Here is a 14,302-nt window from a genome sequence, read left to right as displayed (position 1 = left end):
ATAAATGAGAGAAGCAGTTAACGTAAGCCATGTAGTCCTCAATGGGAATTATTTTGGTGAAAAGGCTCGTTAATTAATGTAAACCTAGTGCGTAGTTGAAAACGTTCAGGGCTTCAGGATAAAACTTCTAATTGTTGAAAATTACCTCTTGAAATTTCTTCATCGCTTTAAATTTACCTCAGCATGATTTGAGGATGTCTGATAATATGCGTGGTTAAATATAATGTAACTAGGATTTTAAAGACATGCTGGGACAGTTTTAACTAAACATGGTTTGTATAATGTCAGTGTATTTCGTGTGAAGTCTTTTGATGCTCTTTTTTTTTAATTTGAAGATAATTGTTCATTTACTTTAGTTTATATTAATTAACTCATGAACTCCCAAGTTCTGAAGAAAAATTCTCCCAACTGATAAGAATGTGATTCTCTTTTCAGCCGCTTGTTCCGAGAATTCGATGTAACATTATGTTTCTAGTAAAAGATTATCCTCCAGTTTGGATTTTCTCGAATTGTTATTGACTCCATGTTTGTCGGTGTATTAATACCGTGAGGAGAATTTACATTATGATCAGTCTTGGGAGTAAATGGGTTCATTTTAGCGTCTCCGTTTAGCGCGTATTTTACTTAATGCCTTGAACGATTTAATGCAGTTTCTATTGTGCTTATTTTTTTACTTCTTTGCGTAAGAGAAATATACAATGTATAAAATACAAAAACTGCGTTAATTTACATTGTCTGTCTCCATATTCTTAGGATGCACGTAAGATGTAGAGAAAGCAGATCCTATGGGGACTTCAATACTTGTTTTGACCCGCACACCAAGTTGATAATGTGTGCAGCTAACAGTGTACTAACATTCGATGTTTCAAGCCCCCGCCCACTTAACAAAAGCGCGTCATCTCTTCGATTGTGTCTCTTTCACTGTCTATCGTTCTCCGTATTGCCACACGGTTTTGAACGCCGACGGACGTCTTCATACTGTTACATATCTGCGCCTTTTTTTATCTTTTTCCTCACGCAAGTTTTTACACCTTTTCACATTTGCGCATCCCTTTTTTTGCTCCTTCCTCTGGTTCCTTCATTTTTTTTTTTTCATCGCAATTTTCCTTTATTCCCATCTTTACACGCACCTCTTTTATCGCCCTCAACTTTATTCTTCTGCGCTTCATAGGACGCGACTATCTCCTTGTATGTTTCAGTTTTCACTCATCTCAATCTCCGCGCAACGTCTGGCTTCTTACAACTCATATACCTCGTTACTCCCCCATAGTAGTTGTGATCATGCGTATTATGTCCACTTTGGGACGGTGTCCTCTTAAAGTCATCTCTAGTAAAATCTCAGATTTCCTTTCGATCGATTCCTAGTCCACAGGGTGCCAGTGCTTGCTCTCCTCAGTCCTCTCATCATAATAGCAGTTATAAAGCGGAAGAGCTCCCTCCAAGTCTCGGCGACATAATCGGTGCATTTAGTCGGAAACGAGTCCCTCAATGTCCAAATTAAGGCTTCTTCTATCATCTGATTGGGAATGGATCAAACTCTCGCCCCGGGTCCACCTACAATGCGAATCCAAGATGGCGGCAGGCCAATCCACAGCCGGACTCTACTGAGTCGGTAGCCGCCATCTCGGATGTAGACGCAGAGAAGACCCTGAGGAAGAGTTTTGACAAAACAATAATTAAGAAAGGATAAGTTACAATAGTGCTTAGAGAGATAGTCGATGACAATTTGAGAGATTCATTGTAAGCGACCACGTTCCGTCGATTATTAAACTCCATGCCTCCTCGAATACGCACTCCTGTATGCCCCTCTTCCCTATACATCCCTGTACTGCAAGTTTTATCATCATACAGCACAATACAACATTATACCCCAGAGTAGCACTGTAAATCCGTAAAATGCAGTAACTAGACAACACTTCACAACAATATGTACCCCTAGATAGCACTATGCTTCCCTCTACTGAATTTTAAATCACCATACAGCGCTATATAAACAACTGTTCCAATTTGGCGCCAAAATAAGTGCGAATATTTGTCCGCGGTCAATTTCTCGAACTTTCTGTTCCAAGATGCGGAAACTGTGAGCTTCGAGGAACAGATAATATCCAAGGACAAATATCCGTACATATTTTCGCGCAAAAGAGATGCTATTGCGTTTTTTATCCTTCAAATATTTTGCAATGCGCGTGAAAAATGTTAATGAACAGCTTACTGAATTGAATACTCGATGAAAACCTCTGCGTCGTTAAAAGAAAACACAGCATTTTCCAGCGCAGTCATGACTGGTCTGACGTGAAGATACAGAGATCGAGAGTTGATTACGGCTTCAAGTTTCAAACCCGTAAAGGCGGGAAATATGTCTTGAATTCTTGGGTTGAACTCAAAAAGTCTGAAACAAAATCATTCATGATTCTCGTTATCAATTCTGAATGATTGAAATTCGATCCACGTTTACTTTACATAATAAATTTTACTGCCATTTTGCCAGTTATACAAAGAAATCAAGACACTGAGCAATACCCACAACAAGACACATGTACAGCTACAGTGTTGTGAATCTCCATCCCCATCTTCTATAGAACTATGCTATCACGAAGGTAGTGCGCGTGCGTTTGCATTTTAAAGTCACTTCAGCACAAAATAAGGACCCCATTGGCGAGAATACAGGCTAAACACCCAACAGCGCTGGTGCTTTTTTTGTTTTGGCGTTTGCTCTCTAAAAAGCCCGAGAAAATTTTTTCACTGTCTATTAAATTATTGATTGTTTTCATTTCTCGGGTTCTTCTTTAAAACCGGAACTCGGTTCTTAGCGACTTGTTCAAGTACTGCTCTTATTTAAGAGTGCTTATTTAACTCAGATCGCGATGCCACTATATTTTTCGACTATATCAACTCTAGGCACCCTAACATCAAGTTCACTATGGAAGAGCAGTTTAATCACAAATTACCCTTTTTAGATGTCCTGATTGACAACCATGACCCCAGTTCCTCTCTAACTAGGGTTTACCGCAAGAAAACTTTCACTGGGTTACTAACTAATTATTTCAGCTTCACCTCGTACTCTTACAAAGTGGGTCTCATTAAGACACTCGTTGATAGGGCTTACAAGATTAATAGCACCTGGTTAGGGTTTCACGAGGACATTAACAAGCTTACTGATATTCTAAAAAAGAATCTTTTTCCTGCTCATTTAATTAATCGAGAAGATTATAAACCGTTTCATCACCGGGACTCAAAACAATCATCATCCCCAGGGTTCCCCTCCCACCACTTCACCTACGTTCTACTTTAAGCTACCCTACATAGGCCACTTTTCTGCTATCACTCAAAAAAAGATCCGCCATTTTATGAAGCGCTATTGCAATGACTTGGATATCAAACTGGTTTTGTCTTCCTTCAAAATCGGTAACTTGTTTGGTGTGAAAAACCCTGTATCTGACGGGCTCCGTTCACGGGTGGTCTATACGTATTTGCTGGTGTACTGCCTGTTACGTTGGTGAAACCTGCCGGAATTTTTCCACACGTGTTAGAGAGCACTTAGTCAGTGACAGGGCCTCTCACATTTTCAGGCATTTGAAAGATTCTCCGCACTGTTGCGCTCTGTGTTCAGCAGATAACTTCCATGTTTAAGATAACGCCTCCACCGGTTTTCAGCTTAAAATAAAAGAGGCTATTCGTATTCAAAGAGAACAACCATCTTTGAATCAACAATTGCACCATGTAAATCTAAAACTATCTTTTTTTATTCTCACACTTGCATGCTTTACCTCTCTTCTTGTTGTCGCTATTCATCTTAATTAGCATTTTTCTACTTTCTATATAATTCAACTTTCAACGCTTTGTACATTAATTAACTGAAGATGACAGAAGTTTCTGTCGAAACATGTTTTACAAACTCAAAAGTTTTGTCGCTTTCTTTAAATTCTTGACTTGCCTGCTAATATCAAGACCCTTTAAAACTATTACCGTTTAAACACTTTCTTTCCTATGACGCTCTTAATGCGCTCAATGAGCTGCCAAAATTATCTTAAAATGCATTTTTGTTCGTGTGACAGCGGAATGTCTCTGATTCTTGAAGTCGATGTTGCCGTAGCAACTGAGACTTCTATTTCGATTCTGTTATTTCGCGAGGCAAAACAACCCATGGCATTTACAGTTTAAGAAAGCTGTCATACGCTGTGATGATGGGTGGTGTATAAAAACTCTGACGTTATCTGTGCAAAACGTTTGTCTTTATATCGACCAACATCTTGACTTGTTGTTCACACTAACTGAAAAGGGAAAAATTCCGAATCTCTGCTTGAAAAAACTGCCGTTTGGTCGACGGACGAGGTTGAGTTCACAATCTATCTCTGGGGACGCAGAGAGTTTGAATTCACATTTCCTCGTCTGGTAAGAAATGCACATGGCATAGTATTCGTGTTTTCGTGTTTCAAGCGAAATTGTTAGTTAATTCTTTTGTTTCCAATTAACATATAAACGGGTTTAAACCCTGATGATCCAATTCCATTTTATTTTTAATACTGAGACTGCCCTCTCTCTTTGTTACGTACTTGTTCAAACGCATCTAATTCAGTGTTTAAAATAATAAGAGGTGAGGTTGATTCAAAGGATTGCTCCTAATCTAGCCTGAACTGATTAAAAAGGATCTTTACATTCAATATTTCACTTAATTTTATCATAAATCTGTGAAAAATATCTATATTTTCGCCGTAAACAGAAATGAAAAGAAGTATACCGACAGTTTCACTGTTAGCAGTGATTCAGGCAACAACTCAACTGACAAGCTGTTCAATCAGTTGATTTATGCATACAGTATTTCGTTTTCGTCAAACGCTTAAACGTTAATTCATATGATCAAATTCCGTTCAAACAAGGTACAGAAATCAACAAGGAAACTGCTTTGCGTGGAACATTAACTCGAAAGACTGGAAAAGAAAGGGAATCTAGTTTCAAAAAGGGTCTAAATATCTTGAAGTTTTCCTCTTAAGAAATGACAATTGGAAAATACAGCTAACTAATGATTAACACGGGTTCTCTTAGCTGCGGAGTATCACTGTCTTATTTCCTTCCCAAGAAGCTGAGGCGTAATAAGGTTTGTCAAGAGTTAATTCGCAGGAGAGCGAATGGAAGGTATGCTGAAAAATTATATCAGTATCAGGGTAAACTGTATTGATCATACACGATTGTCTGGTGATCAAAGAAACCAATCACAAGTGCCACATACGTAAAAGATGGTTTAGCTTACGGCGAAGGCACTTAAAGAGCGTGTTACTGTATTTATCATAACAGTTGTAATCTTTTAAGTTCTCAAGAATAAGAATTAGGGTAAAAAAAACTACCGTATATTCGGTTAAAAGTGATGGAGTCCTTCGACCGCTTAGGGGTGCAGCTGATATCAATGGGAAACTCTTTGTAAAATTTTTTTTACATTCGTTTCAGTATAAGGTCAACTTAATTTTATCTTATCCTAGTCAGGTGGTGTTGACATTGGCATGACAACTTGTATTGAGATACGCCGGCCACTGTTACAGGAATCAGCCGATTACTACTAGCATATTTTTCCAGGACAAAGACAAAGAAATCCGTATCATGTAAAACTCTCAGCACTGGCTTTCAGTTTGTTGTTGCTATGGCAGCTAGTTGGAGCATTTTTGTACATGGTTCGTGATGTTGCTTGCTTCCGGGACAAATCCACTTCATATCAGTGCAAAATAGATGCGGCTTTCCCTTTTTCAGAGGATGTCACGATGGTGTGGCTGGCTTCGCTATGTATTTTCACCACTATCTCTATAGCTGCCCTTCAGAATGTTCCGCAGTTCCTCGGTTACAAGGAAATCTTACATCGGCTCAAATACGTTCCTTCATTTTGGACTTTAATAATCCTTTTGACCGTCGCCTTGTTTCGATATGTTAAGCTACTAATTTCTATCAAATCTTTGTCATCTTGGGTCGTAATTGTTTGCTTAATAGTAAGTTACACTCTCAGAACTTTCGTTGTGGGATTTTTAAATTACACCAGGTTGAACTCCTGAAAGCAGAAATATCCTATTTACATTTATGTTATATCTAAACTGACAGTGTTCTTGTTTTTCATTGTTACCTTTATCAATCTCATGGCTACCCTATTAGCTCTGAGTGTGGAAATCCGCGAGATGCATAAAACAGATCGAGCTAAGAACTCGCTCGATTTGAATTTGGATACCGTAAACGAACTGCTGGAGGTCTTTGGTACAACCACTTTTAGAATTAGGTTCATGAAATTCTTTTGGGAAAAGTTTTTTTATCGACAACAGGAACATTCTTTGTTTCCATATACCTTTGGAGTGAGAAAGACAGCGAAAAGCGAGAGAGTTTCATTCTCGTCCTCAGAGCCACTCGTTTTCGCTTACTCTGATCACATGACAAGCTCACTGAAATGATTGCGCTCACTTGGAGCGTAAAAAGTTTTTGCCTTTTTTTTGTACAATTCCTGCTTCTTGTTGCTACGCCTTACCTCTTATGTAGATTAGTTTTTCAGCGATTCCATATCGTTTGAACTAAACGTTTTAAAGAATTTTTTCTAACTAGATGTTCTAAATTTGTATAATTTATTACTTTGCTTTAATTGCTAATGTTGGAACAGTACGACACATGAAAGACGCAGTGTGTATTTTGAACCACAAAGCCATAATTTCGTCATACTATACAGCAGAAGCTCTCCACTTCCGGTTTTCCGCGTCATGTACTTCAAGCTTGAGCCTCGGTTTTTCCCGTGAAAAAACAACTCCTAATATTAGGCAGCAACGCTGTCGGCAAGTTTGTAGTTTGGGTAGTTGTCTTGAGATTTTGCGTTCAATAACGTTTCTGTTAATTTTATTTGGACCTTACTAATCTTAATGAGTTCCTTTGAGACATTCCCAGAACGAACTGAGTTGGCAAGGTTGTAAAAAAAGGTTATAGAACAGTCAAAAGTCGCGTCCGTTTACCCAACAGGGTGACTTAACAAGGTTGTGTAGGATCTTTATACATCGGGTAAATGCCTTTATTTTGAGCTTAAATTAACTCTATTGACGGATTTTCTTTGATTTCTGGTTTTGTGAAAGTCTGCTACAACTACCGATGATTGCTAAGTTTAATTTGAATACTTCGTTGCAGAGAACTGCCGTTCCGCGTTAGTTTAAAACTTACCTTAAAATGTTGAGGAATTGACAAAAATATCTTAGAAAAGTAACAGTATTTACGTAGAAAAAAAAAAACAATAAAATAATAAAAACCAGGATTCAATAAAGGATGCAGAAGCAGTCATTCAGTCAAATCTAACTTTCTTCAAGGCAATTATGAGAAGTTGGGTATGTTAGCTGTGCTACAATAAAAAAGGGAATTCATCACTCCAAGGTAGATGATGTTAAATCTTGTCTCAACTGACTTTAATTCAGAGGTTGAGACCACCCTAATGTACATTTGAATCCAGCGCTTGACTGCTTTGCCATGACTTTTCATTATGATCAAAATATTATTTTCAGCTGGATGAAGAGTTCAATGATGAATGCAAGGCAAAATTTCCTCATTCGTCATTCAACTTCAAGTGCCATAATACATGTAGTAATAATGTAACTAAAGAGACAGCATGAGTAAATCTTATTCTTGGTGAACTTCAAACCTTAGTTTGAGTCACTTCCTAGGAATCAATTATCAACTGATTGAGTAAATCAAATATGTGAACTCAAACTAAAGGAAAACTAGCATAAGAATCAAATAAAATTTTTAACTTTGTATATAACCTAGTCCTAGAAAGATTAACCAAAAACATGTACCATTATAAAAATTAAAAATGGGTTCCATTTTTCCGTTTTCGCATTCAGTAGGATAAAAATGGGGGTTCTGGCGCATTTTAATATCCACCTTGATTTTTAAGGCAACTCAGGAATTTAACCTTGAAATCAACCTTGATTTCAAAAAACAGTTCTTGCACATTTTTGAGACAACCATGATTTCAAAGACAACTTAAATCATTCACCTGTGAATAATCTTCACACCCTTTTCATAATGTTTCACTCGTGAGTTCTGAAGAGGATGTGAATAATATCAACTTGAACGATCCTCTTGTCACGCCATCGTGGTGTTAATTGTTCGTTTGAAGATTTTCAAATATTAATGTTGTATCTTCTCGCAAAGAAGTCGTGGCGTGCCTTCATTTGTTCTTCTGTCAAAATTGTCTTTGTAAATGAGAAGTTATCTCATTAATGGGTCAAGAAGACTCCATGATCTTTTAGGGAAGGTACGTTTTTTATTTGGGGGGGGGTGGGTCGGGTTATTTTAGAAATTTTTTTTGCGAAAAAAGTCGTGGCCCTCCTACTTCCCAGAATAGATTAACGCATGACCCTTCACAAATACCTACACAAAACATCTGACCCTTCCCCCACCTCCTCCAAGACAAAAATAATCGGAAGTGAAACTAACTAACCGGAAGTGTTACTCACATAACGGCGTCTGCATAGACTTTCTGAAGAGGAAGCCGGTTAAGTCTCTTTCAACGTAAGAGTTAGATGCACACAACAGTAAAGTCATGAATGCGTGAGCTGTTGCTGAGGAGGTGTGTCTTCGAACTGACGACTCCTCAGCGAAACGGGGGTATATTTCAGCATTTGTGGTCGACCGACAAGAAATTCAAATTTTCTACAACCGTGGGTACTTGAAAGAGTATCTTGGAGTCACCAACAATCAAAAGAGATCTTTTTCGAGGCATGGGTATTTTTCCAAGCTAGAACAATTTGAGAGCCTCCATTTTGAGAGAGGAGAGCCTTATATGGAGTATAGGCGCATATCGTGTCAAGAGCGAAATGGCCAACTATGTAAATTTTGCGAGAAGGATGTGACTACCAGCGCGACACTTCCAACTCGACGATCATATCCCGACTATGGCAAGCTACTTAACTTCCATTATCTCTCTTGGAGTGCAACCCCCACCAATGGCCGTGAGCAGGACGACTTCCAGCCTCGAGCTCAGATTAAGCGATTGTTTGAGGAAAGTGAACTAGTCGGTGGGGACAGTGAGGCTATTAGAAAGTTTTCAGATAAATACATTGTCCTTGAAAAGCTTGTGGCAGAGTATGTTGAGCACCTTGCTGAGACAAAAATTGCGCAACGAGAAGAAAAAAGAGGAGACCAAAAGGGAGCGAATGGAACGGCTGAACCGGGAGTACGATGACATTGACTGGGTTGGACTGTAAAACTCCGATAAGCTGTCGTCCTTGAGGGTGGACGAGCTATCCTCGTACTTTTCCCATCGCAAGATCACCTTCAAAGGGAAGAAAGCTGAAAAGGTCGCAACGATCAAAGCGCACATATTGGTAGCTTGCTGTACAATTCGATGTAGTGTTAAAAACCTCGGCAGCCCCTACTAAGAAATATGCAGCAACAAGTGACCTCATCACTTTCCGGCGTTGAAACTGACTCGCAAGGTGATGTAGTAGATCGAGTTGTCGGTTCAAGCCCGAGTACCTTAAGTGACGAATCGTCACCGGAGACTGATTTTATACCAGAATCCCGCGCGGAAACATTACCACCGTCAAAATATGAACGAAAGCGGGCACGAGTCGAGAGAGACGATTATGTTAGTTGGGAGAAGGCAGTGTTTTTTGATATAATATTTCGACACCTGTAAATAATTTAGATTAATCTTGACTGGAAGCTTTACTTGTATATACAAGTTTAAGGTTTCTATACACTTCTTGACTGGTAGCTTTACTTGTATATACAAGTTTAAGGTTTCTATACACTTCTTGACTGGAAGCTTTACTTGTATATACAAGTTTAAGGTTTCTATACACTTCTTGACTGGAAGCTTTACTTGTATATACAAGTTTAAGGTTTCTATACACTTCTTGACTGGAAGCTTTACTTGTATATACAAGTTTAAGGTTTCTATACACTTCTTGACTGGTAGCTTTACTTGTATATACAAGTTTAAGGTTTCTATACACTTCTTGACTGGAAGCTTTACTTGTATATACAAGTTTAAGGTTTCTATACACTTCTTGACTGGTAGCTTTACTTGTATATACAAGTTTAAGGTTTCTATACACTTCTTGACTGGTAGCTTTACTTGTATATACAAGTTTAAGGTTTCTATACACTTCTTGACTGGAAGCTTTACTTGTATATACAAGTTTAAGGTTTCTATACACTTCTTGACTGGTAGCTTTACTTGTATATACAAGTTTAAGGTTTCTATACACTTCTTGACTGGTAGCTTTACTTGTATATACAAGTTTAAGGTTTCTATACACTTCTTGACTGGAAGCTTTACTTGTATATACAAGTTTAAGGTTTCTATACACTTCTTGACTGGTAGCTTTACTTGTATATACAAGTTTAAGGTTTCTATACACTTCTTGACTGGAAGCTTTACTTGTATATACAAGTTTAAGGTTTCTATAAACTTCTTGACTGGAAGCTTTACTTGTATATACAAGTTTAAGGTTTCTATACACTTCTTGACTGGTAGCTTTACTTGTATATACAAGTTTAAGGTTTCTATACACTTCTTGACTGGTAGCTTTACTTGTATATACAAGTTTAAGGTTTCTATACACTTCTTGACTGGTAGCTTTACTTGTATATACAAGTTTAAGGTTTCTATACACTTCGCGTGTTTGTTAACAAATAAGAGTCAACTAAGCGACATGGATAAATTTTTTCCTTGCCAAGAAAAACTGTGACCCCCCCCGTTGCGAATAAAACAGGTTTGAGCCTCTCCAATCTGTAAACCCCCCCCCCCCCCAATAAAAAACGTACTTTCCCTTAGAATCTCATGATCCAATGGAATGCTCCATTTGTTCTGATAGACATCAATAAGCTTATTCTCCTTAACAACACCTTATTTCTTCCGATCTTCGGCATTGCATCTGATCTTCGAAAGATCATCAGACTGAATACCTTCTCTGAACATGCTCGTCCTCTCATTCTCAGTCAAGAAGAGGTCCTCACAGAGCTTGAATAGATCATAATCATCAGTGTCCTGCGCGATTTCTCCTGCGAATTTCACAGTCAACCTGTCAACAAGAGCTCTTGCGACATTGTTCACGATATAAACGTGTGAAAAATAAAGGCAATTATGACTTTAAAAGAGTTTCGTAAAATAAATACCTGCTTTAGAATTTACTTATTTTGAACGAGTGCGTGACACGATATCGGCAGACCGCGTGAGAACTCGTAGGAATGGAGGTGCTTCGTGACAAAAGTCACGCACTTTCGGTTTCAAGCTTGCACAGAGTTATGGGCCAGGGGACTCCCCCTTTCGTTTTCACAACGCGCAACTGAGATTCTTCGTTTTCTAGCAAAGGTTTCGACTCTCTCTTCGTACTTTCTCAGTCTTAGTGACTTTTTGTGAAACATTTCTATGGTGGATTGAGGAAGCAAGGTCGTAAAACAGTCAAACGTGCCTTCCATTTCCGCGACAGAGGTAAGAACGCATGGTTGTTTCAGATTTTTGAATGTAAGGTAAATACTTTTATTTCGCGTTTCTCAGTCAAAATTTTCTCCTTCAAATGCTCTTAATCTGTCCTAATTTTCTCTGATTTCCGGCAATGAAAGACGTTCCTGCTGTTAACTGACGAGGATTGCTAGCTTTTATTTGATTCTGGCGTGCATTAATTGTATTGCATGACGGACGCTTAGTGTTACTTGTAACCTAATTGAGCTGAGCTTACACGAATATGTTACAACTGTCGAATTCCCAAAAATTCTCAGCCAATACCTGGAATTTACCTCTAAAAAATAATTAATTTGGGAGAGTTACAAGAAATCTCGGATCACATTTAGTATCTGGGCAACCGAGCTCGATATCGATTTGTCGTACTCGATTACCATTCCTGCTCGATAAGCAAACGACGTTTGATAATCGAGCTCGATAACTACAAGTCGAGCTCGATCGCTAATCGAGTACGATTACTAATCGAGCTCGATTAGTTATCGAGCTCGATTAGTTATCGAGCTCGATTAGTTATCGAGCTCGACAAAATTCGTTTATCGAGCTCGGTTACAGTACTGACGAGAAAGACCTTATGGAGTGCGATGGAGTGTGCAAAAAAACCTCGATACCGACGGCGAAATGCTTCATAAGTTTTTTAGGAGATTCAGAGACAGGATTCATAGAGAGGATATGAAGTAAGTGGGGAGAATATTGAAAATAAATTTTCCCACGCTGCCGTTTTTGTTTAAGCGATTCTCTTCCCTAAGATCAGGACACCCTTTTTTTCGCTCGTGTGCGTTCCGGCTTTCTCTACGACAACTGGCATTTAGATATTACTTTGAACTTTTACTGTAACTTTTTAGAGGGTAATTAAAGAAAGGAAAAGACACGCATATGAAGCGGTAAAAAAAACTGAATATCGTCGCACCTTTTTTCTGACTAATAACAGCGTCATCTATCGACACAACAACATTCGTATCGCACTCTAGTTTTAAAATGTTACTATTTTTTCTCCCTAAGAAAGGATTACGACTGAATCACCAATATTTTGAACTTTTCAATCAAGTTTTATTTTTGAACACTGTGATTGTTGTGCGTTAAATACTTCCAAGATCAAAGCCCCGACCACACTTTCGCAGGTGCTTTGAAAAACTTTATTTTTCTCTCACAATCCAAAAAGAGCTTTGCCTCTATCTATGAAAATGAATAAACTGGTTTTTTTCTTTTTTTTTTTGCATTATCATAATTGTCATCTACGGCAAAAAAAAAAAAAGAAATGCAGCTAGATGATGTGTTTAGTAAAGCCCTTATCATCCCGTCAAAAAAAGTGTTACAAGAAAAATCAACATCGGGGAATTCGAAAAGGTCGGTTTTCATAATGAGTTAAAATTCAAGTTGAAATCGCATATTTTAAAAATACGTCGTTTCGTTAGAAAATCTTTCCGGACCAGTGTGGTCAGTAGACCTAACCTATGTAAAACCTATTCAACATAGTCATGGACAGAGCTTAATTGTTTATTTACCTGTCTCTCCCAAAAACTGAAAGTAAAAACCGTAGCGTATTTACAAAACCGGATTATCAACTAGATATTGATTGGCTACAACGGCCAAAAAGTTCTGCATGGATTGCTGAGCGGTTCCCGCTCTCCACCGACGCCACATTTGCTCGTCGAGGTAGGACTGCAACTCTTCCCTCCTTATCCTCCGGCGTGTTTTCTGGCCCAATTTTAAACTGTTCCAGCAGGATTCGATTTCTTGGGTGTCAACCCCATAGTGACTGGGTCAACGAAGTTGAGTCGGTGGACAATCATTTGATGTGCACTTATGTTGTTAATTCTTTGGTCCGTCTGCCGGTAGGAGGCCAAGTCATCCGAGTGCACTTCGGTTCCAGGGAGAACACACCTTGAAATGATGGTATGGAGGGTGGCCATATCTCGTCTTTTCACTTCATCGAAGTAGCTTTTTGCAGATAAATGTTGTGTCGTAACAATCCCAAAAACCCATGTGTACCTTTGTGCACGTCTTCCCCAGTTGTTCTGAAATAATGAAAAAATATATATATTTCAGATGGATGATTTTTGTCCCATTGATATTTTGCTTTAGGCTTTATCCCAGCTATGGGTAATTATCATTCACCTGTATGAAATAATTTTGATATTAAAGCGCCCTGAGTGCTTTTTGTTGTCACATTCCCACCTACTTCGGCTTGCGAACCACATGTTCCAGAAAATTAAGGAACAGTAAGGTTATGAAAATATTTATATTTCAAAAATATTGAAATGATTGGAGGCGAACATTTGCCTAGTATATACTATATCAGTAATATAATATGGCACAAAAAGGTGATTTTTTTAAACTCATTTATTCCTGCTATAAATGGTTGCCATAATTTTTGTGTGCCAATAGTGGGCAAGTTGCTCGGAGGCGATTAGCAAAGGATGTTCAAAGTTTGAGTGCAGGCCGAGTGCAGGCGATCTACGACGCTATTTCCCGTGTTAGTATATACTTGAAAAAATAGTGATTTTTAGCTTTGATTAGTGGTTGAATTTACTCTCGTCGCATCTTACACCAGTCCAAAGGGCGTGATTGGCCTGTCCTGAAGGTTTCTTGGGTAGCCATCCTGTAAGCGCCTACTAATTTTCTTATCAAGCTTGTATTTAAATCCAGGTACCTGGAAATTCGTCGCTGGGAGTCCTCAGCAGAGAAGAAATAAACCTTCTGCAGGAGTTTGCCAAGTGGCACTCTGGGGAACTCCTCGAAAAAACTGTTTGATCTCACACTTCTTCTTTTTATGCATCCTCAGCAGCGCCTGTACAGTATTGTTAAGGAAAGACCCTTTATCGTTTT

General features: G+C 38.5%; 2 protein-coding genes and 2 pseudogenes across 5 annotated transcripts in view; 3 read left to right on the top strand and 1 right to left on the bottom strand.

Moving 5' to 3' along the window:
- Positions 1-14,302, bottom strand: part of LOC149034685 (uncharacterized) — a 340,415-nt gene that overhangs the window by 225,450 nt on the left and 100,663 nt on the right. The gene's annotated exons all lie outside the window — the stretch shown is intronic.
- The window catches only part of LOC149034691 (hsp70/Hsp90 co-chaperone CNS1 homolog), a 52,294-nt gene that overhangs the window by 17,037 nt on the left and 20,955 nt on the right, over positions 1-14,302 (top strand). The window contains exon 1 of one of the 2 annotated variants that reach the window (XM_089194436.1): positions 11,266-11,446. The exons of the other annotated variant lie outside the window; for it this stretch is intronic. The gene's annotated coding sequence lies outside the window, so the exon portion shown is untranslated. Of the gene's footprint in view, positions 1-11,265; positions 11,447-14,302 lie in introns of those variants that run through there. 2 annotated transcript variants of the gene reach the window in all.
- LOC149034695 (uncharacterized) lies at positions 5,496-6,896 on the top strand (annotated as a pseudogene).
- Positions 8,834-9,646, top strand: LOC149034694 (uncharacterized; annotated as a pseudogene).

Source organism: Pocillopora damicornis, chromosome 14 (assembly GCF_964200805.1).
Source record: "Pocillopora damicornis chromosome 14, jaPocDami1.2, whole genome shotgun sequence".
NCBI classification, from domain to species: Eukaryota; Metazoa; Cnidaria; class Anthozoa; order Scleractinia; family Pocilloporidae; genus Pocillopora; species Pocillopora damicornis.
Note: the sequence above shows the minus strand (reverse complement) of the source record. Positions and strands in the feature narration are given on the sequence as shown.